General features: G+C 33.2%; 1 pseudogene across 1 annotated transcript; it reads left to right on the forward strand.

Moving 5' to 3' along the window:
- Positions 1 to 19,952: 19,952 nt before the first annotated feature.
- LOC308639538 (zinc finger CCHC domain-containing protein 17-like) lies at positions 19,953 to 20,629 on the forward strand (annotated as a pseudogene). The gene has a single exon. The product of its transcript is annotated as a zinc finger CCHC domain-containing protein 17-like (transcript).
- The last annotated feature ends 3,430 nt before the right edge of the window (positions 20,630 to 24,059 follow it).

Here is a 24,059-nt window from a genome sequence, read left to right on the forward strand (position 1 = left end):
AAACTAAAAACATTTCAGAATGAAAATAGAGATGGCTTATTAGGATCAGTAACAATGCATGGATTTATTTCCATGTAAAACCTCTTGTGTCATATTCATAGCAGAATATCTGATTTGCCTTTTATTATACAATTTATATGACCTTCTTTTACTAAAGACCTTTCTATATGATAGATATTTTTAAAAATGTTATTAGGATTGAAGTTTTACAACTTGAGCATTTATGTTGAAAATTATTTAAGAAGTAAATATTTAGTTGATAAAAATCTCTATTTCCTCATGGTATATAGAATATATATTCAGTTATTATATATATGTACATATATAATGTTTTACATTGGTATATAAAATTTTCACTACTTTTGGACAACTATCTTCTCAACTGATGTAATAAAGCAGACATTTCAAGTAATTTTAAACTAAGAGAATGAATGTTTCCTATGTGTATTCAGCATTTAATTTCTAATTATGGTTCCCTTGTCTTAGAAATTGAACACAAAGGGACATATTTTTCTTTGTTCCCGAATAAACTTCTACCCATAGTAATTTAATTAAAGTGACTATGTCTTTTTCTATTAAATACTAACATAGAACTGGCAAAGTTATATTTGTTCATACTCTTTCAATCAGAGCTAGTCACTTCTTCAATGCCATCATAACAGACACTCTATTGGCACATTCTTAATACTCTTTCACAATTTCTGTTTAGTGCGCTCTCTCCCATGAAACTACAAGCTTCTCAAAGACACAACTGTCATATTAATCATTCTCAGTTCATTAATATATAGAATATTGTTTTCTTATTTTTCTTTAGTATTCCTTTTTGAACGCAACTTCATTCTAGGTTTTAAAACCCATTTCTTTATACCATCTCATCATCAACTTTAAAATTCGTACTAGTTCTTGTTATAATCTAGTGCTTCTGCTATAAAAGAACATGCTTAGTAAAAGATTTACTGCAATTATCACAGAGTAAAATTACCCTTTGTGTAAAAAATTTTTTAAAAACATAATTCATAGCCTATAATATTATTATATACTATGTTCTGTGCTAGTTTTTGTGAATACAAAATAGAATTCAGTTCAGTCCCTGACCTCAAGTAGTTCATGCTCTAGTATGGAAACAGAGAATGGAAGAATGATGAAATCTACAATAAAAGTATGCTTTATATTGTATAGTACTATGAATATGTCTGAAACTTTACTATTAACACTTAGTATTTTTAATTATTTCATATGTTTTCTAATGAGAGGGTTGTCTGATCAAATACATGTTATAGTCTATGAGGGCAAGGATTGCATCATGCTTTAATACTACCTTTAACTATGGTAGTGAAGCCTAATGTAGAGAGCAGATAAGTTGAAAGACCTATGTTTTAATAGAAATGTAGTGGACTAAGAAAGAGAAGACCCGAGTTAAGACTAGTTGAACTCTTTCCCTAATTATGTGCTACTTTGAGTACTCATAAGCATAATCTCAGAATGATGAGAAAACATATTTCTCTTTAGGTCTTTGTGGAGGTTAAATGAAATAAACTTGCAAAAGCACATAATGAGTGCTAATAAATATCCTTATAGTAAGCTTTCATCTATTGCAATTAGGCTAAGATAAAAAAAAGCTATCATTTAAAAAAATGGTTTATCTTAGTTTGAAGTATCAGCAGGTTAGGCTTTGTCTTATACACATCTTCCTTAAACATATATGTGCTATTTGTTTTTCTCTTTTACTCATCCAATAGTTACTTTCTCATTGCTAGGTGAATACTTGTTGTACTTAGAATTCTTGAGACATAAAATGTACTGCCCTATAGGGGGATTAGGAATAGGAAAGAGTGGAATGAATCTGACATAACTTTCCTATGTGCATACATGATTACACTACAGTGAATCTCACCATTGTGTACATCCACAAGACTGGGATCCTAATTAAAATAAGATATATTCCATGCTTGAATAAATATATAAAGGTAGATTCTACTGTCATATATAACTAAAAAGAAGAAATAAAAATTAAAAATTCCTGCTTCATGGTATATATAATCCCCTTTCCTGGAGTCAGGAAGGATTGGAAATATGATAGATTTTTTTCTTGTAATATATAGCCTATAATTTTATATACAATATATTATCTGATTCCATACTAGAGCATGTGTGTATAACAAGGGGAAAAGCTTTTCTTAATGTAAGTAAAGGTCCCAAATCAGTTGAAAAATGAATTAAAAATAGATTTTCCTGAGTGGGACTGGTTCAATGAAGTGAGCCTATGAAAGGAGCTGTGTGCTTCTTGAAAGTTTTTAAATATATAAGAAGTTCTTCTGCTGACTTTGAAAAAATAAAATGCCATCATGTGAAAAGATCCTTTTGATAGAGAATGGTTGATGGTTTAATGAAGACTAAAATGACTTCCAGCTGACATACAGCAAGAAAATGGGAATTTTAGTCTACAATCCTAAGAAATAATTCTGCTCCAAATCATTTAAGCTTGGAAGAGGACCTTAGGATTCATGTGGAATTGTAACCTCTTGCCAATACCCTTATTTCAGCATAGTAAGACTGGAAGGAGAGCTAACCCAACTAACCTGGAATCCTGATTTATGGGAACTGTAAGATAATAAATTTGTGTTGGTTTAAGCTAAAGACTTGGAAATAATATTATTACACAGCAATATACAACGAATCCAGTTGCCTAATATGATGAGATGCTTTGATTTAGGATGTTAATTGATGATGATAATAGTTTTCTACTAAGTAATATATCTAAGTTCAATGATAGGAATTATATTGGTAGAGCAAAGAATAGATAGGCAAACAAGGCAACATTTCAGTGCTTCTCAGTATTTGGGAAATTGAGGTACTGGGTATTCTTAAGGACAAAACAGTTCCTGTTTTTTTCTTTACTTAAACAGTAACCAAAGGTGTAAGAGAGATTTAAAAGTTTGCAAAGCTGCAGGAAAATGAGGAAAGACAAGATGATATGGTAGACTGAGTACATGCAGGTTTGATCCACTATAGTACCTTTAAGTAGCTATTAACTTAAGATAATTTAAAATTTAACCTCTTTACTGGTAAACTCAAGGGATGAGACTTACATGATTTCTGTATCTATATTGGTGGAAAACACTGTGACTTATGGATGATGAAATCTTCAGTGGAGAGATGTGATTTAATTTCAAGGACATTTTCTTTCTTTCTTTCTTTCTTTCTTTATTTATTTATTTATTTTTTAAGGGAGAGTGAGAGAGGAGAGAGAGAGAGAATTTTTAATATTTATTTTTTAGTTCTCGGCGGACACAACATCTTTGTTGGTATGTGGTGCTGAGGATCGAACCCGGGCCGCACGCATGCCAGGCGAGCGCGCTACCACTTGAGCCACATCCCCAGCCCCTCAAGGACATTTTAGATGATAGGAGTTTTGGAAGGTTTGTGGAATGTTCTATCACTGTAAATTGTGGTGAAAATAATAATTTATTTGAGACATACATTATACAATATACATATATACAATACTATAATTTAATGTAATATATGTAATGTAATTATATATCCATGAGTAATATATTATATTAATTATAATACCAAAGATATGATATATAATACAGAATTTCAGATAAGGAAATGCTTAGTGTAAGTTCCTTGCCCATGTGTTTGAATTATTTTAAATCTCTATATCCTGAAATCATGTGATGTATAATAAATTTTCTGATTGAAACACAATACTGTCTGATTCTGGAGAAATACCAGAGCAAGGAAAGTCCTTTATTTTGTCCAATGTGCCTTATAACTTGCTTTCCTCCATGAGATGATAGTGTTTTTCCACATAGCTACTATTTTCTGGTCTTCTGATATTTAATGGGTTGAATTAAATATCTAGAGATAGTACTTTCATGGACATAATCTAAGTCTTATTAGAGTAAAAATAAGAACAAAATGATACTTTTCAACACAAACAAGAAAATACAACAAAACCTGAAACTGGGAACAATATTTAGTTTTGCTCAATAACACCTCATTATTGAGGTTTAGATGACTGAATTATAAATATACTTGACATAATCATACATTAAATTTTTTATTCCACTCTGTTCTAATTTTAACAGCTGGTCAGTTATCTTAATGATAATTAACATACTAAAAGTACATTTAAAATGACATTATAGTAGAAACAAATCAGTGAAGGCAAAGAAATTCAAAAACGAAGCTAATATTTCATTCTTTATTAGCTGACGCTCAACTCATGGACACATTAGAGCTGAAAATTTCCAATTAGGTCAGAAAGTCTTTTCCTTAGAACAACAACAAAAAGAAATTTTGAATTGTGGAATGGCATCTGCTATCTTCTTGTATAAAAGGGAATAAATTAACTCTTCAAGGTTCGTTTAAAGTATTGTATTCTAGTGCTTACTGCAGGTTTTAATTATGGTCTGGTAGACTGAAAAATAATATAGAATTCAAAAGAAGATATAGCCTGAACATATCACTAGCTGTATCTCATTTCTAAAGTATGATCTTAGGAAAAATTATTAAATAAGCCAAAATGTCTACACAGCTTGCCCTTACCTTCCTTCTCCCGTAATCCTAGGATAAAAATCCAAGGCCCCCTAATTGTCCTATGGTGCTTTCTATTTTGTTTTGTTTTTGAAAAATCACTTAGCAAACAAACTATCAATTTCATGTTAAAATAAAATATTCAAAATTATTTTAATTTAATCCTTCTGTGTTATTAGTTTGGGTACAGAAAAAAATGCAATGCGTGTGTGTGTGTGTGTGTGTGTGTGTGTGTGTGTGTGTCTGTATGCGTGTATGCAGAAGGAACAGTACATATCCCTTGGTGGATAGCAGTCTTGTTTAACCAGTGTGAATGGATGCTAATTTGAGATATTGACTAATTTTGAAAATTCATTGTTTTCTTAGACTGGACTGCGAGGATAGGCTGAAGCATTGGACTTACAATCTGTTTCCAACTAATCAAAACTGACACTAGTGATTTGCATCCTCAGAGTTAGAAGGGTGTTAATTATAGCTTAAATGTGTTCACTTTGAGTGTAAAGGGTTTGTAAATCAGATAAAGTTCTAAAAGGAGAGAAAAATCCTGAAAATTATATTTCTGAACTTCATGATTTTACTAAAATATTAATAAGTGTAACTAAAAAGAAAAAACAAAAATGAATAATAATGAATTAATTTTAATATAATAATTACATATGTTTCTTTTCTGATCTAAAGTTGCAGATTAGCTTAAACAAAGTTGGGTCTGGAGAGAAGACACTATACAGTAGAATGAACATTAATTTTTGACTAAAAGGTAAATTAATTATAATGTACACAGAAAATGTTTCAAAATATTCCATTGAATGGAATTTTGATATGAAATATATTTTAAATATTATCTGATATAATCTGGGTAATGTCAAGTACTAGTTATTAGTACATTTTGAAAGTGTGATTTTTTTCTTAAATTGGAACTAAAAATCCAATGCATTATAAAGATAATAACTGCAAAATAGAAAGGGTGTGATTTACTGAAAAATGCACCAGTTACAGAGATTTCAATGGATTGCTCCTATCCATAAGGAGCACAGACTGACTATAAATAAATTAACTCCTAGGTGCAATTTTCCCCTTTGCTTGTAGCACAAATAGTGAATTCACCCTGACTCATCCTAGTAAAGTAGACTGAAAGTAGTGATCCATGTTTTATATTATCAAAAAAATTGACATGGTGAATACAATTATTTCATAAGAGGAAGAAATGTTTTGATTAGTTTTCAGCATGTTTGTGAAGGAATATTTGTTTTTTTTGAAAAATGCACTCAGTGGCATAAGTATTACAAACTATAAGAAAAATAAGTGTCATTTAAATTAAATTTTATTTATAATTTGGGTTCATTTGTCATAATAACATAAATCAAGTAGGTAAATTTTTATATCTCATTTATATAGGTTCCTTACACCACTACTATTTTTTTTAAATATTTGTAATTGATTTTTTAAAAAATAAATGACAGTGGAATGCATTACAATTCTTATTACATATATAGAGCACATTTTTTCATATCTCTGATTGTATGTTCACACCAATTAGTGTCTTCATACATGTACTTTGGATAATAATGATCATCACATTCCACCATCCTTGCTAACCCCTTGCCCCCTCCCTTTTACTCCCACCCCTCTGCCCTATCTATAGTTCATCTATTCCTCCCATGCCCTCCCTCCCTACCCTGCTATGAATCATCCTCCTTAAATCAGAGAAAACATTCGGCATTCAATTTTTGGGAATGGGCTAACTTCAGTTAGCATTATCTTCTCCAATGCCATCTATTTACCTACAAATGCCATGATTTTATTCTCTTTTATTGCTGAGTAAAATTCCATTGTGTATATATACCACATTTTTTTATCCATTCATCTACTGAAGGCCATCTAGTTTGGCTCCACAGTTTAGCTATTGTGAATTGTGCTGCTATAAACATTGATGTAGCTCTGTCCCTGTACTATGCTGTTTTTAAGTTTTTTTGAGTATAGACGGAGGAGAGGGATAGCTGAGTCAAATGGTGGTTCCATTCCCAGTTTTCCAAGGAATATCCATACTGTTTTCCATATTGGCTGCACTAATTTGCAGTCCCACCAGCAATGTATGAGTGTAGCTTTTCCCCCACATCCTTGCCAACACTTATTATTGTCTGTATTCTTAATAGCTGCCATTTTGACTGGAGTGAGATTATAGAGTAGTTTTGATTTGCATTTCTCTACTTGCTAGAGATAATGAACATTTTTTCATATATTTGTTGATTGATTGTATATCCTCTTCTGAAAAGTGTCTGTTCAGGTCCTTGGCCCATTTATTGATTGGGTTATTTGTTTTTTTTTTTTTTTTGGTGCTTAGCTTTTTGAGTTCTTTATATACCCCAGAGATTAGTGCTCTATCTGATGTGTGAGGGGTAAAAATTTGCTTCTAGGGTGTAGGCTCTCTATTCATCTCACTGATTGTTTCTTTTGCTGAGAAGAAACTTTTCAGTTTGAATTCATCCCATTTATTGATTCTTGGTTTTAATTCTTACACATGATGAAGATTAGAGCCTACTTTTTCTTCTATTAGATGCAGAGTCTCTGGTTTAATTCCTAGGTCCTAGATCCACTTTGAGTTGAGTGTTTTGCTTGGAGGGAGATAGGGGTTTAATTTCATTTTTAAGATGGGCATATAAGAATATTTATAGTTACATGCTCTGTAGAGCCTTATTACCCACCAGTACTCTGCAGTTCAAATGAGAATATTTCCTCAAGTTCTGTAATAATTACAGTCAACATGATGATAAATATATGGTGAAAGCTAGGGGCGATCTTTTAAAATGTTTAGGGATTTCATTGGTAACTTTTAATTTTCATTCTTCCTGATCTATACACCTGTATTGAAAGATTATGTGATGGCAGAAATATTAGTTCCTGAAAAGCAAGAAGAAATTGGAACTATTAGGACATTTAAGACTAGGTTTATCTTAAGTCTTTCATTATGGACTAGAAAATGCTTGAGTGGAAGATAAATTTTCATATCTGAGAAGGTTTTAGAAAGAAGTGTTTGAAAATATTCATTCTGAAATTTCAGATGATGTTGGGGTTCTGTTGCAAGAAGTTATAAAACAAATTGGCTCCTTCCTATTGGTTTGGTAAGTCTTCAGACAATCTATCATTTTGGCAAACTTGGACCTATATCTACAATTATCTTTTAAAGCCAGAATAAAGTCTGCTTTCTAAATATCCTTAGTCTATGAAGTAAGCTTTACGTGTACTGCAGACATCCCAAATTGCAATCTGAGTTCAGAAGAATAGCAAAACATAGGAAAGAACAAAAGTAAAGATATTTTCTGAACCATGTGGAAGTGGGAAGCAATGTCTGGCAAAAATCCCAGAACTATTTTTATTATCTCATTGTTCAGGAAAAGAAAAATCTGTAAAAAGGAAATGAGCAAAAGAGCATAAAGCTCAACAACACACTGAGCCAAACATAGAAGATGGGAGACAGGATTAAAGTTAAAGACTAAGGGAGAGGCTTTATAACCAGTGGCTGAAATGAAGAGTCCATCATAATGTCCCAAAACCTGTTCAAGTCTTCTGATAGAAGAAGCATTCTAATATTGGGGTCAAATGAGGTACAATGCTTCAAAATATGACATTAAACTAAGATTAAGAGCGAGTTTTCCTTTAATGAATCAACTCACTGCTGACATAGGCATGTATTCTGCTTTTAAAAGTCAACTAGTCACTTTCCAGTCAACTTTACAGAGTAAAATATTATGAAATATGAAGCTTACCTTACATTAACCTTTCTTTGTCATATTTATGTAAATAATCATGTAAATTAATGAGGGTTCTCTAGAGGAAAAGAACCAATAGAAAATTGTTATGGTTTAGATATATTGTGTCCCCCCAAATATCATGTGTGAGACAATGCAAGAGGTAAAATGATTAGATTATGGTAGTTGTAAACCAATCAGTGGGTTAACTGGATAGTAACTGTAGGAAGTTAGGGTGTGACTAGAGGAAGAATGTCACTAGAAGTGTGCCTTTGGGGTTTATATTGTACCCTTGGGGGGAGCAATTTTTTTGCTTCCTGGTTGCCATGTCCCAAGCTGATTTCTTCTGACATACTCTTCCACCATTATGTTCTGCCTCACCTTGGCCTAGAGTTATGGACTTGGCTGTCTCCTAGCTATGACTTCTGAAACTGCTAGCCAATATAAATGTTTCTTCCTCTAAAGTTTTCTTGCTTTTGTCAGGTCTTTTGGTTACAGCGATGTAAAGCTAAAACAAAACAAATTATATGTATCTGTCCATCTCTCTCTCTCTCTCTCTCTCTCTCTCTCTCTCTCTCTCTCTCTCATTTTATATATATATATATATATATATATATATATATATATATATATATACACACACACAATGTATATGTATATATACACGTCTTAGATTGGCTTGCATGACCAGAGGCTGGATATTCCTATGATGATTGCCCACAGGCTGGAGAGCCAGAGAAATGAATAGGTACTCAGATTAAGAAACTGAAGCCTCATAACAAAAGAAAGGGAACAATGATCCAGTACCTTTCTGAGGCTGAAGTTCTAGAGGTTTCTAGATGTGGAGAATAATACTATTATTTTACTATTTTTTCGAACAAATTCGTTAATTCTAAAGAAAATATTATATAATAACAAACATTTTTCTAGAAAATTTAAGACATAATTCAATGTTCAGCATTAAGTAACTTATACCATTACATTTCCCTTCTTTCTTCATTGCCACAAAAACACAATAAAACAATATGTAAGTTTTGATCACTTAGTTTAGGTTTTATTTAAGATGAAAAAATACTATCTTTAAGTTTATATTCTAAGATAAATAGTGAAGCTTTAGACATGCACACTTTAGAAGGTATAAAGCAATTGTAAGAATGATAATTTTTAATTTGAAAAATCTTCACATTCTCAGGTAAAATTTATATAGACAAAATATAACTTCAACTGATCTTGCTTTTAACACCAGATTGGAATATGGAAAAATAATGTATAATATTTTACAAAATAAAACTATGAATAATGTTTACATTTTATATTATTTTCAATTTTATATAAAAACATGTATTGCTATATTTAGTGAAAAATATTAGTACATTTTAATTTTGAAGTATATTTAATTTTTTGATATGTTTAAAAAATGCTGGTTTTTGGTGAAAGAATGGGACATGAGGAATATAAAATAAAAAGTAGAAAACAGATGAAAAAGTAAGAAAGTGCAGATCTTATGGAATAAGAGAGAAGGAAAAAAAACATGCAAAGTAATAGAAATTCCAAGAGGCAAGGGCTACAGGTGCTAAGTTCTCTGTGAATGTCTCCAGGACAACAAGGAAATTGAAGGTCATTAAGAAAAATAGGGAGGTGTTATGAAAAGTAGATCGATATAAACATTGATGTGGCTGCATCACTGTAGTATGATAATTTTAAATCCTTTAGGAAAAATCGAGGAGTGAGATAGCTGGATCAAATGGTGGTTCCATTCCAAGTTTTCTAAGGAATCTCCATACTGCTTTCTGTAGTGATTGCACCAATGTTTATAGCAGCTCAATTCACAATAGCCAAGTTTTAGAACCAATCTAGGTGTCCTTCAAAAGATGAATGGATAAAGAAAATATGGTAGATATACACAGTGGATATTATTCAGTCATAAAGAAAAATGAAATTGTGGCATTTGCCAGTAAATGGATGGAACTGGAATTCCATGCTAAGTGAAATAAGCCAGTTCCCCCCAGAAAACAAAGGCTGAATGTTCTCTCTCATATGTGGATGCTAACCCACAACAAGTAAGGGTGGGGAAGGGAAGAATAGAAGTCCATTGGATTAGACAAAGGGGAACAGGGAAGGGAGGGTGTATGGGGAATAGAAAGGACAGTAGAATTAATTGGACACAACTTTTCTAGACTTGTATTTGAATACATGACCAAGGCATACATGACTTCATCATGTAAAACCACAAGAATAGGATTCAATTTAGAATAAGTTATACTCCATATCTGTATAATATGTCAAAATATATTCTACTGTCAAGTATATCTAAAGGGAACAAATAAAATAAAAAACTCAAGAAAAAGAAAAGTAGACTGATTTTTGCTATTAAGAATCTTTCCATTCAGTTGGGGTTGACTGAATATTTATCAAACAATTTACCATTTTGAATTTCAAAATGCAGTATACAGTATTCCAAAATATAGTATACAGTAGACAGATTATAAAAGAATATGCAAAGAAGGTGTAAAATGGATTATACTGTCATATAATCAAAAAAGAACCAAAAAAAACTAGAGGGTTAAAATAGGGGAATAGTTTCCCAAGGAAAGAAGCCAATAGATTGGAAGAGATAAAGAGTAAAGGGAACACAACTGCAAAATGGAACACACAAAAAAAGCATACTATAAGAATAATTAAGATGTGATTGAGGTATTGTGAAATGGCATTACATGATTGAAGAACACCCTTGCCTCCATATCTTATATTTGGAGATGCTGGAAATGCTAGTGATTGGAAAAGAGAATAATTTTCATGATTTGAATGACAATGGCTTCATATAGAGATATTTGCATTTACCCATGTATACATCAACCCAAGAAATATTTATTAGCAAATACCGTATGCCAAACATTCTTGTAAGCACTGGGTTTACATAGATCAATAAGACAGAAAATGAAATCCCTGCCCTAGAGTGTTTATGGTGTAATGAGACAAGACAAGCAAATATATAATTAAAATGTGTAGTTCATCAGAATTTTCAGCAGCATGGGAAACAGACACATAATAATTCCTTGGAGTCTCATATAAAACACGAGCCATTGGCTTTTGTTGGTGGATAATATCAATCAAAATAGGTTTAAATAAATGTCACACATGGGCCTTGCCTTAGAATATTGGGCCTCAGTGCCTTGTGTTGTGTGTAAAACAAGAAACACTGTTACCAAGATGATGTTCTGCTAATTAGGATAATGAACACTACAAATATGATCTATTTTTGCATGTCAAAACAAAGATAACAACATGATGTCAGAGATGTCAAAACAGCCAGACATTATTTATTCTTTTTCTCTCCCTATCTTTAGCTTGTTGAAATTGAGTCTTTTGAAATTGTGGAACTGAATGCAATTAGTCTATAGATTTCTTGAAATTGTGGCAATGAACATAATCTATTGACTCCTTCCTCCCAGGAACATAGCTAAAGTGTTTATTGGTAGGAGGGGGCAGTGGATGATATAGTAAGGTGTTTGTAATTCACATTCACTTTGAATGAAGTTAGTCTGCTTAGCATTTCAAGCATTAGAATCTCCATCAGAATTTTCATGCAATTGTAAAACATATTTAGATATAAATCTCTCTCTGAGGCTATACTGAGAAATTTCTTTTTTTTCTCATTAATTTAATTTTATTTTTTTTATTGGTTGTTCACAACATTACAAAGCTCTTGACATATCATATTTCATACATTAGATTGAAGTGGGTTATGAACTCCCAATTTTACCCCAAATGCAGATTGCAGAATCATGTCAGTTACACATCCACAATTTTACATAATGCCCTATTAGTAATTGTTGTATTCTGCTACCTTTCCTATCCCCTACTATTCCTCCTCCCCTCCCCTCCCATCTTCTCTCTCTACCCCATCTACTGTAATTCATTTCTCTCCTTGTTTATTTTCCCATTCCCCTCACAACCTCTTATATGTAATTTTGTATAACAATGAGGGTCTCCCTTCATTTCCATGCAAATTCCCTTTTCTCTCCCTTTCCCTCCCATCTCATGTCTCTGTTTAATGTTAATCTTTTCTTCCTCATCTTCCTCCCTGCTCTGTTCATAGTTGCTCTCATTATATCAAAGAAGACATTTGGCATTTGTTTTTTAGGGATTGGCTAGCTTCACTAAGCATAATCTGCTCTAGTGCCATCCATTTCCCTGCAAATTCCATGATTTTGTCATTTTTAGTGCTGTGTAATATTACATGGTGTATAAATGCCACAGTTTTTTTTTTATCCATTCATCTATTGAAGGGCATCTGGGTTGGTTCCACAGTCTAGCTATTGTGAATTGTGCTGCTATGAACATCGATGTGGCAGTATCCCTGTAGCATGCTCTTTTAAGATCTTCAGGGAATAGTCCGAGAAGGGCAATAGCAGGGTCAAATGGTGGTTCCATTCCCAGCTTTCCCAGGAATCTCCATACTGCTTTCCAAATTGGCAATACCCATTTGCAGTCCCACCAGCAATGTACAAGTGTACCCTTTTCCCCACATCCTTGCCAGCACTTGTTGTTGTTTGACTTCATAAAGGCTGCCAGTCTTACTGGAGTGAGATGGTATCTTAGGGTGGTTTTGATTTGCATTTCTCTGACTGCTAGAGATGGAGAGCATTTTTTCATGTACTTGTTGATTGATTGTATATCCTCCCCTGAGAAGTGTCTGTTCAGGTCCTTGGCCCATTTGTTGATTGGGTTATTTGTTATCTTATTGTCTAATTTTTTGAGTTCTTTGTATACTCTGGATATTAGGGCTCTATCTGAAGTGTGAGGAGTAAAAATTTGTTCCCAGGATGTAGAAATTTCTCACTATATTTTGGGAAGTACATGACTTTCCTATGTAACTTACACAAAAATCAATTTTCATTAACAAGAGCCTTGGTGTGCAATAGGGAGTGTAGGTTGCTGTTTGGAAAGATTTTTTTCATTTATTTATTTATTTTTAAGATAGAACTAAAAGGAAGAAATCCCACTAGCATGACTGAAAGGAGAAACACTCAAAAATGTCATCCAAATTTTATTTTCTTTTTTTCAAAAAAGATGAATGAAAACACGGAAGCAGCCCTTAAGCAGATTACTCAAGCAGATCTAGACAGTGGCAGCCCTTGTGGGTATATCTTTACAAAGAATATATTGGTTTTCAATAACTCTTCATATGTTCTGGATTAGGATCAAGCATCTTTTTCTTAAATACCACCTATCCATATTTTTTCCTCTTCTTGCTTTTGGAAATGGAGAGATATCCTCAAGGAACCAAGCAAACGATTTTGATGTGTTTTGGAATCATTTGAGGTACTTACTAGGCTGCTAATGTAGAACCTGCTGAACAACTCATTGATACTGTTTGTCTATTTCATAAATTCATAATATTTTTTGCTTAGAAATCTTCTCCTCTGTTGGATTTCTCCTCCAAATTTTAAAGATTCTTCTTTATTAGGATCCTGTTTATGGCCTATCATTCCTAGGACTTTTTAAGGTGTCCCATTTTTTTAATGTTTTAGTGTACCAGTTCAGGGCACATTTTATATATCTTCAGTGCATTTTGTACTGGTTATTACCTAATTTCAAATTAGATTTAATAACAAAATTAGTTTATTTTAGCATGGATTAAAGATGTCTAGGACTACTAATTGCTGTACATGTATATATAGCATATATGTAAATAATATATGTTAAAGAAAGCTGCACATACCCCAAATAAGTTTGCAATATTATTATTAAGTCAGAATTATTTAAAGTTTACTAACTATGAAACAGATATTTGTCAGCACAGTTGCCAATACAATTTTCTTTATTTTTTTATACTATGGATACGTTTATGAATACAAAGTAGTAAAAAGCATTTAGGAGAGGGAATGCCACAGTTACTTATATGTGCCTTAGGAACATACATGGATTTTTTTCTTCAATAGATTTTTCCCTTCTGAACTATGACTGGCTTAAGAGACTACTAATTTTAGTCAATAGAATGAAGTAGCATTTGACTTTCCATCCATTAATTCATTTTTTATTTTATTTTGTATCTACTTTCTCCAACAGTAGTGATGGTATAATATAAAAAAACTTTATATTAATTATACTCACATTCTAACTGAGTTTACTGGTACAAAAATAAATAATAATTAAACACTGCAATAAGGATATAAAAGAAATAAATACACAGCCTCCCACTTCCTTCCATTCACTAAAATAGACCATGTTGCACATTGATTTAATTTGTTTCAGGTAGGTAGGAGTTAAGAAGATTCTTCAGATAAAAATCTATATAAACATTATCTTTTTTTTTTTTGAGGAGAGAGAGAGAGAGAGAGAGAGAGAATTTTTTTTAATATGTATTTTTTTTAGTTCTCGGTGGACACAACATCTTTGTTGGTATGTGGTGCCGAGGATCGAACCCAGGCCGCACGCATGCCAGGCGAGCGCGCTACCGCTTGAGCCACATCCCCAGCCCTATAAACATTATCTTAAAGAAATAATATACTTGCTAGAAAATGATTTTGAAGTGATATAAAAGGTATTTCGTGTAGAGATAATAAAATATAGACATGAAAATGGATAGAACATTAAAACAATGGATAGGAATATTAGAGAGCATCGTGCTATTATAGTTTGATTGGTACAAGGAAAGTGTGAAACATTTTTCTTAGAGAATGCACAAGCAAATATTTGAATATCAGTTCGTGTGTGTGTGTGTGTGTGTGTGTGTGTGTCTGTGTGTGTGTGTGTGTGAGAGAGAGAGAGAGAGAGAGAGAGAGAGAGAGAGAGAGACTGTGGGGGGGGGGAGTCTGTCCGTACTCACCACATGCATTCTGTATTTGTTGTTCTTCATGGAATAAGGGGATATGTAAACAATTTAGGCCTATTTCATATGATCTCCATCATAGCATTATCTAAACTTTCTCTTTTACACTTAATTTAAACTCATATATAAGAAAATAAAGGCTACCACATGAAATTTGCTTTTAAAATGAAGAGAAGCAGTTAATAAATGCACCCTTGTGGTATTCTAGGAATAGAACAATAATGGTTATTTTATGCATAGACTTAGTAGGAAATCATTCACACTAGTTATCTTTTACTTTTAAAGATAAACTACCAAGCTCAGGGTGGTGACCACCTGTAAACCCAGTGCTTTGAGAGGCTGAGGCAGGAGGATTGCAAGTTCAAAGCCAGCCTCAGTAACTTAGTGACATCCTAAGCAACTTAGCAAGACCCTGTCTCCAAATAAAAATAATCAAAATAAAAAGGGCTGGGGAGGTTTCTCACTGGTTAAACACCCCTGGGTTCAATTCCTGGTACAAAACAAACAAATAAACCAAAACCAAAAAAAAAAAAAACAAAAAAACAAAAAAAAAACACCAGTAAAACAAACAAAACAAAACTAGCAAACAATATTTTCTAAAGTGTTTTGAATAAGTAAAAATTCATTCATAGTCTTACAAAACTGTGATACTTGGGTTAGACATTTAAAATTTAAATGTATTTCCTGATGTAGACATTCAAAGTGGAAATTATAGATCTCAAAAATTCTCTTCTCCCTACTATTCAGATGTTTTCTCTAAAATGCACTTCAGCACTCATATGGAATGACAACATTTTACACTTCATAAACTATATCCTGAAAATTTAGGTTATGACACTTGTTATGATGTCACTCATGTCCCAGATTGATATTCTGGGTTCTTTTCACCCACGATTCAAACTACTTGCAAGAGATAGGCCTAAATAATGTTTGCTCCTAAGTCAATTATCTGAAAATAGAACCCTTAATGTGAGATTTACTATGATACTCTTAACTTTGTAGTGAATTGAAGTGTTTGTAGCATCTGTAAAATTGACTGATAGTTTCTCATACCACCAGCAGTTCTACAGAGAATAAGACTTTTATGATCAGAAAAGCAGCAAGGTCAAATAACTACAAAAGGTGGACTGCAAATGCTACTTCTGATTTTGAGGAAATACTGAAAGCAGCTTACACAAATGCTTTGCTTCAAGGAAGTGCATATGTGTAGGGAGAAGAAAAATGCTGACAAAACGGAAGATAAGGACAAACATTCATGAGGCCCAGGTTTGAGAAATAAATAGATGCAAATCAGTTCAGCTAATCTAATTAATATCTTTTAATATTTATTTTGGAGATGAAAATATTTCTTCCAAAGTGCCATTTTGGCAGGTGCAAAAATATACTACCATTTATTAGTAAGCAACCACACAATCTCATACTAGTCAAAGGGGGTATATTTTAATATTCTTTGCATCTAGTCGCTCTGTTCCTTCATTCTATATAACTGAAACTAAGTTGTCAAATTTGCATAAGGAAGTGCTTCATGTGAGGATTGGAGAAAAGATTCTTCCTCCTCCCACCACTGAATATAAATAACTAGAGTTTTACCCCATGTATAACATCATTCCTGCCTCTGAGAATGAAAGAACAAAACTCTCTTATGGGCTTCTCCCTCTGAAATATATTTCCTGTAGTACTAAGGCTCAGTATCAACATGCAGCACAATTATTTCATGTAAGAAGTTTATCATTTATTTCAAATATTGTTGGAATTCATTTCCCTATGCATGCCATTTTATAAATCATTCCCCACTTCTTCCCTCTAGTTTTCAATGTTTTAGGTTAAAGAGTAAGTCCTCCTTACTAATATTCTCACTCAATCTTATCAAGCACTCACTAGTTAGGTGGTGTGCTGTAATTCCTGAGAGGCAAATTTGTCCATTTACTTGATTTTGATTCCCATGATATTCCAATAATTGCACTGCACATTAGTAAGATTCAAGGCAGGCCTGTAGGGCTCCTCTACTGAGAGTCTTAATTAAACTTGTTCTAAATTAAAACAACCTTTGCTGAGACACTTGTCAGACCAGCTTTACAGGCTTGCCTGGGACACAGGAGGCAATGCCATGATCAGTGGAAGCACGACAGGGATCAGGACCTAAGCAGTAAACTTGATGATTCACAGGGAAGTAATTTATAACACCCACTAGCCCTGCTAATATGATAGAAGACAAGCAGGGAGTTAGGGGGATTAGAGAATAATATTTAATATAGAGACAAAGAGTCAAAGTTGATATAATCTTATAGTGCTTATGCATGCTTCCCCTCAAAGCAAACCAAATAAAAATAGAAACCAAGTTTTCATTTTATAGCACTAAGATTCTACAAGAATAGTTCACTAGCCAGTGAATTCTTTAGGTACTGGTTTATTGAGATTAATGTTGTTCATATCTTCAAAATTCTACCCACATTTAAAAATATTATCTGTGGATTTCTCACCATTCAGTGACACCAGCTCATGACGAAATTCTTCCTGTATTTGAAAGATTGCATGTATTCTCTATTCAGTACTTAACTTGGAAAAACCAATCCCAAACAAGCATCTCAATGATCAAATTATACTAATGTATTAGTGAGTGATTAGGCTTAGCTTATTATTTTTTCAGAAATTAATATTTTGACAGGAAATGAAACCCTTACTTAAGTTAACCTACAGATATGCATTTGTTGGTATAAAATTTTAAATTTGCTATGGTTTGCTGGATCAGTGTTCCTTATGTATTATCTTGTCCTGGTTATATATCAGTCAAAATTTTTGTCATAGAAACTCATGCCTCTACATAAATTTTACTGGTTCTAATCTACTGGAATTTCTGAGATGAATTGATAATCCTCTACACTGTGTGAGGTTTTATGTGTGTGTGTCTGTGTGTTTGTGTGAAGTTTTCATGCAAAAAAACAATAATTTTTTTCAATGTTGCTTTTCACCTGGAGGAGAAAAATCAAGAAACAAAGATATACTTCTGTTTACAAGTAAATATTAATTAAATGCAACCCATATTAATTTATTTATAGCCCAATATCTATTTCATACCTTGCCATTAAGTCATAGTCATGGGCTAAGAAGAAGCAATATATGATTTTGTGTACATAGAAAACCCGAAGTTTATCTCCTTTGCCCCATATATACTACATAAAAATACTGGGTAGACGGAAAGTAGATTTCCTATTTTTTATATCCTGGTGGATTCTGGAATTAACAATAGATAAATTCGGATAAATATCAGATGTCAGGATTCTTGTTAACATTATCAAACCTCAATTACAATTTGATAATGAATTTCAAGTCATATATGTGGGGGGGTCTTTAGTTGATATCTGGGTATGTATGGAAGACTGAGGGTATTGAGACTAGTATCACATTTTATCAAGTATAATGGGTGTTACAAGCTGTATTATGTCTTCCCAGGATTCATATGTTGAAGCCCTATCCTCCAATGTAATTTTATTTGAAGATCCTTTATGAGGTAACTAGTCATACATGAAATCATAAGGGTGGGATTCCAATCCAATAGAATTAGAAGAGAAATAAACTCCTTTTCATCTCCCCCTCTGGATCCTGAGGATTCAATTAGAAGGCACTTATCTAAAAGCCAGAAAAAGCTATCTTATTAGGAACCAATTGGCCAGGAATTTCAGTTGTCTAAGCCACTAAATCTGTGTTTTTTGGTGTGTGTGTCTTTGTGCGTGTGCGTGTGCGTGTGTGTGTGTCTAAGCTGACTGACAGTGGTATAGACCACAAATCTCTGAAAGACATATACATAGTCATTTCCAAAATCATAAGATAGAAATTGTGCATCATGATTGATGGGTGCCTGGTATACAGGTGAGTCTTAAGCAGTGTTTCTGGTTCCCTGAGTGTTCACAGATACAAAGGACTTAGAAGTTTCACTGTAAACTGAAAAGTTGCCTTGAAAGTGGTAAGAGTTCAGGTGAAGAATCTGTGGTCTTTAATCATGAAGAGGAGGCTGTTTTGGTGAGGACATTGAATGTCTGGATAAATGGTTGAACTATGAACCCTAGAAATAGGTTTGCAACACATTATCCCAAAGAACAAATAAGATTCGTTTTATCTTAACATTTACCTGTCCAGAGAACAAACTAGTCCAGACATTCTTCAGCAGTGATTAGCAGAAGTCCAAAGTCTATACTATGATACTGCATGAACATTTCTCTCATCAAAATACCCAGATTCCATATTGTAGAAGAAGATTAGAGAAACTCCAAAAAACTAAGAACTTACCTGTGTCTATCAAACACAAAGTGAATAATGTAAAGAAAATACTTGAATTACACCGTCTCAGTCTTAGACTGTCAGGCTAGAAAATGATTTCCTAGATCTCTTCTCTCCATCCATCTCTAATCCTGCTATCCAATGAATGCAGGCCCATCACAAGGATCAGACTGTTAATTTCTGTAAAAACAAAGAAGTTACATTAAATTTGCATATCTTGACATAGTGTGAATAAATTTTACAGTCACAATACACTTATGTTTTCTTGAGGCAATCTTAACACTGGGATGAAAAATAGGTTTCCTGTCAAGAATAACCTGTAAGCAATTTGTAGTTGCTGCTTGAAGAATTGGACTAAGAAGGATTCTAAGGCTTCGTCTCAACTGAAATAAATGCCATGATTAATAAGAAGTGTCTGCTATAGAAATAGGATGTCTCTGACTACGTTTGGCATTTTGGGGGATATAGCAACTGAAAGACCAGGAACTAATACTGAGACAGTAGAATTAGCTTTAGCAGAAGAGAAATGAAGGAGCCATAAAACATTAAGGATGAATTCAAGACCTGAAACCATGGAAAACTTACCCACTCTCTACACTATTTTCCAAGGAGAGGTTGCCATAGTGACAGACAATGGAGCCTTTATCAATATCCCAGTCTGTTGGAAGCAAAGTCTGGCCCATCAAACTCACATGTCATCCTGTCAGGTGGATAAGCTCTCCGAGATAGTAGATGTCAGAGACAAAATGTGGGTGAAACTTATTGGCTGAGAGATGAAAAATGATAGAATAAAAGTATCCCTGTACATCAAACTTGTCAACCAAGGGACTAGGATAGACCTTGATCCCCAAAACATGTCATTGAGCAAGAAGAGGGACAAAGGTGGTCCTTCCAGGATTACACTGGGCAGAAAATCACGCTTGAGGCTGTCCTGAACACTACTGGCAAGAAGTGTGGCTATAAAGGCCACTTTGAGAAAGATTATTTTTGGCAACTATGTGGGACCAAATATTCCCCGATACCTGATGAGGAAGAGAAGAAAGAAGACACAAAGTGGAAGAATTTGAGAAGCCTGATCCTGGAAAGAAAAAAGGAAAAGAAAAATGAACATAGAGACAGGAAGTCCTCTGACTCTGACAGCTCAGATTCTGAGAGTGACATGGGAAAAAGAGCAAGGCTCACATCAAAAGATAGCAAGGCAGCCAGGCACGGTGGTGCACACCTCTAATACCATCAGCGTGGGAGGCTGAGGCAGGAGGATGGCAAGTTCAATGCCAGCTTCAGCTACTTGGCTAGGCCTTAAGCAACTTAGTGAGATCATGTCTAAAAATAAATAAATAAATAAAAATTTAAAAGGGCTGGTGATGTGGCTCGGTGGTTAAGTGACACTGAGTTCAATCAGAAGTACCAATAAATAAATAAATAAATAATAACAAAAAGCAAGGTAGCAAAGAAGAAATATAGAGAGAAGCAAAAGTAATGAGAGTAGAAAAGAGAAGAGGGGATGGTTGAGAAAATAAGGAACCAAGAGCTTTGTGCCTTGAAACTTTGGCTGCTAAAAAGACTATAGTGAGAATATGGACTCCCACATCATTGACTTTCATGTGAATGCAGCAAGCAGGTTTGGGAGTTACAGGTCAACAGCAGCTTCCTGAGTGAGTTTTTTTCCTTACTGCTCCTGATTGATCCATTTGCAAGTGATCCCTGAGGCCCATCCATTCATTCATGCAACTGCTTTCATTCAGCAGGAGGTCCTATTAACCTCCCTATCTGCCACTGCCACAGCTGAATTTCTTTTTTGGAGTCCTGGCTAAAGACACAAGTACTGTTTTGGAGGTGGCAGTAGCTGAACAGTGATTGGCACCTTACTGTTGGTCTGTCTTGACCAGTGATGGGTTAGTGCATGTTGCATACATGAAATCAGAGAGAGACTAACAGCAGGAGGGAGAACATGGTAAGAAATGGTGTTCACTTTTACATTTTCCATTCCCCAGTATAGTTCTACTATGCCAGAAGTGACAGCCAGTGGCCACAGTCATAAAACGATCATTCCAACAGACTACTGAACCAGACATCTGAAACCAAAAAAAAAAAAAAAGAAAAAAAAAGAAAGAAAGAAAGAAAGAAAGAAAAAAAGATGAGATAATATAAATACAGTTGCTAAGTAGTGATACTGGTTTAATCTAACATGAGGCAGGAGGTCTCCACATAGAAAAAATTTCCTCAGCCCCACATCGACATTTGTTTGAGAAACTATTAGGTTTCCAGATATGAAGGAAACTCTACATGCTCTTCTGCCTTCTAGCACAAATATATAACTTACTTTCAGATTTAACTGTTCATTTTTTAGAAAAATATGTTGGTAGAACTTTATGGTCATCCTGAATTGTTGAAGGACATTTTTCCCCTTGCAGTAGCATTTTAATAAGGTAATAAAGGATTTTCATGAAAAATAAATAAATTTCCCATTACAAGTGTTTCTGTATTTTTGTTTATTTTCATGAAATTATCCATTCCTGCTGTTAACTAATTTGATTTTAAAAATCCATGCAAAGAGCTTTAAAGCATGTTCATAAGTAGCACATCTAGTTAAGGCCTTCTCGAAGAATGTTGCCTAATCAATTAATAGCTCTTGGTGGAAATTTTACTCAATGGAACATGGTGGCTAAAAGGATACTTAGGGCAAACCAATCATGCTCAATGTACTTGTAAAGACAGCTGTGCCTGCCTTACTGATATTTTGAATGATTCTGAGGAAATAGTTTCATATTTATGTTCTTAATATCATAGTAAGTTGCCCCAGGAGGTGACTCATTTAGAAATTGTTCAGAGATCTTGTAAGTTGTGGTATTTTTTTCTATGATTATAATTTATAAATAGAACATAGCCAAGGTTATATATAATGTACTCTTTACTCGATTTGCAATTCTTCTTAAATTACTTAAATCAACAGGGATTTAAAAATTCTCTCCACAATAGGAAGAAAAGTATAAAAGAGAGAAAATGTGAAGCAAATAAGGAAAACAAATATTTGACCTTTACAAATGGAAAAAGAAAGTGCAGAAAAATCATACAATAGTCTGATTTAAAATTTTTTTTATCTGTCCAGAATGGTCTCATTTTATTAGAGGGAAAAAACCCCAAATAACATCATTTCTTTACACACAGTAGGCAGTCAGTTAATTTAAAACATTCTCAGAAAAACAGCACTATGTGAATGAAATACTCTCATTCTATTTAACTTGTACTTTGAAAATTAGTTTCTCCATTCAGATATTTAAACCAAAAATAACAATTACAACCTACACTATATTGCCAGGACTTTATATGTATATGTACTAAATGATGACTTTATAATAATAGAGTATTATCAAGTTCTGGCAATATAGTGTGTGTGTGTGTGTGTGTGTGTGTGTTTATCTTATATCAGACTGTGTCCTCTTTGTGGAAAAGGGATGTTTTCATCATCTTTCATCATTTCTGAGTTTCAAAAATTGTCTTATACAAAGAAGTTACTCAGAAAATACGTGTTGAATAAATGGTTGGTTATGAAAATAACTTCATTCTCCATTAAAAAGATGAAGGTTAAAGTGTCTACAATCATATATTCTTCTGCTATTATAAAAGATGCAAACAGAGCATCCATCCATAAAACAACCTGATTATCTACACATCAAGCAGCATAATAATAATGCTTTTTTATCTCTATCATTAAATATATATATAATTAGTTTTATGATTGCATATGTCCAATAAGCTGATTCTACTATTTTGGGAAACTTCCACGGGATGCTATCATGTCATGAAAAAGATTCATACATGTTGTTCCAGATCATTTCAATATCAAGTTAGAAATACAGCTAATGATTCCTTTGAAATTGGAAGAAATATATCAGTGCAGTGCCTATCAACTTAACTAATCAATTTTATAAATGTTTCACTTTTGATCATAAATAAACTTGAAAAATTATATAAAACTACACAAGTAAACTTGTAATCATGTTATATATCAGTAAATCAAACTGATGTTCTATCACCTATATATGATAATTAATTATTAGCCCTTAAATTCAAATTTTCATTTTAGTATTTTTCTGTATATCTGGATTTCTCTAATCATTTGTTTTGTTCACATCATAATATGGAATTTTAGTGATGCGGTTAGGTTGGTTATGGCTAATTACATATGTAGGAACAATAATTGTACAACTGTGCATCAAAATAACCAATAAATATACATTATAACTACTTAAAAGATAGCCTTTGTCATAACTGTAACATAAAAGTGGGTGAGGGTGTGCTATGATAGAACTCCAATATAATTTATTTGAAAAATGCCACATAAAAAACAGTAATATCTTTTAGCCTATTTGCAATTATTACTTTTAGGGAAACCCTTTTACCACTGGAAAAAAAAAATATTTTTTAGAAGTCAATGGATGATGTGGAATACACATGGTAATGTCAGTAAATGTCAGTCAGTTTTGACTGACAATCAAAATATACATTATAAACAAAGATATTCTTTTAAAGCATGTAAATAAATTTTGCATTTAAAATATTTTAATAAAAGCTGCCCAAACTGCTAATTTTCTTCTTAGAACTGAGAGAAACTGATGCAATCATAACCATGAACATTCCATGGACATGTAATGCAG

This window comes from Spermophilus citellus, assembly GCF_964194105.1.
Source record: "Spermophilus citellus genome assembly, chromosome: X".
In the NCBI taxonomy this organism is placed as follows: Eukaryota; Metazoa; Chordata; class Mammalia; order Rodentia; family Sciuridae; genus Spermophilus; species Spermophilus citellus.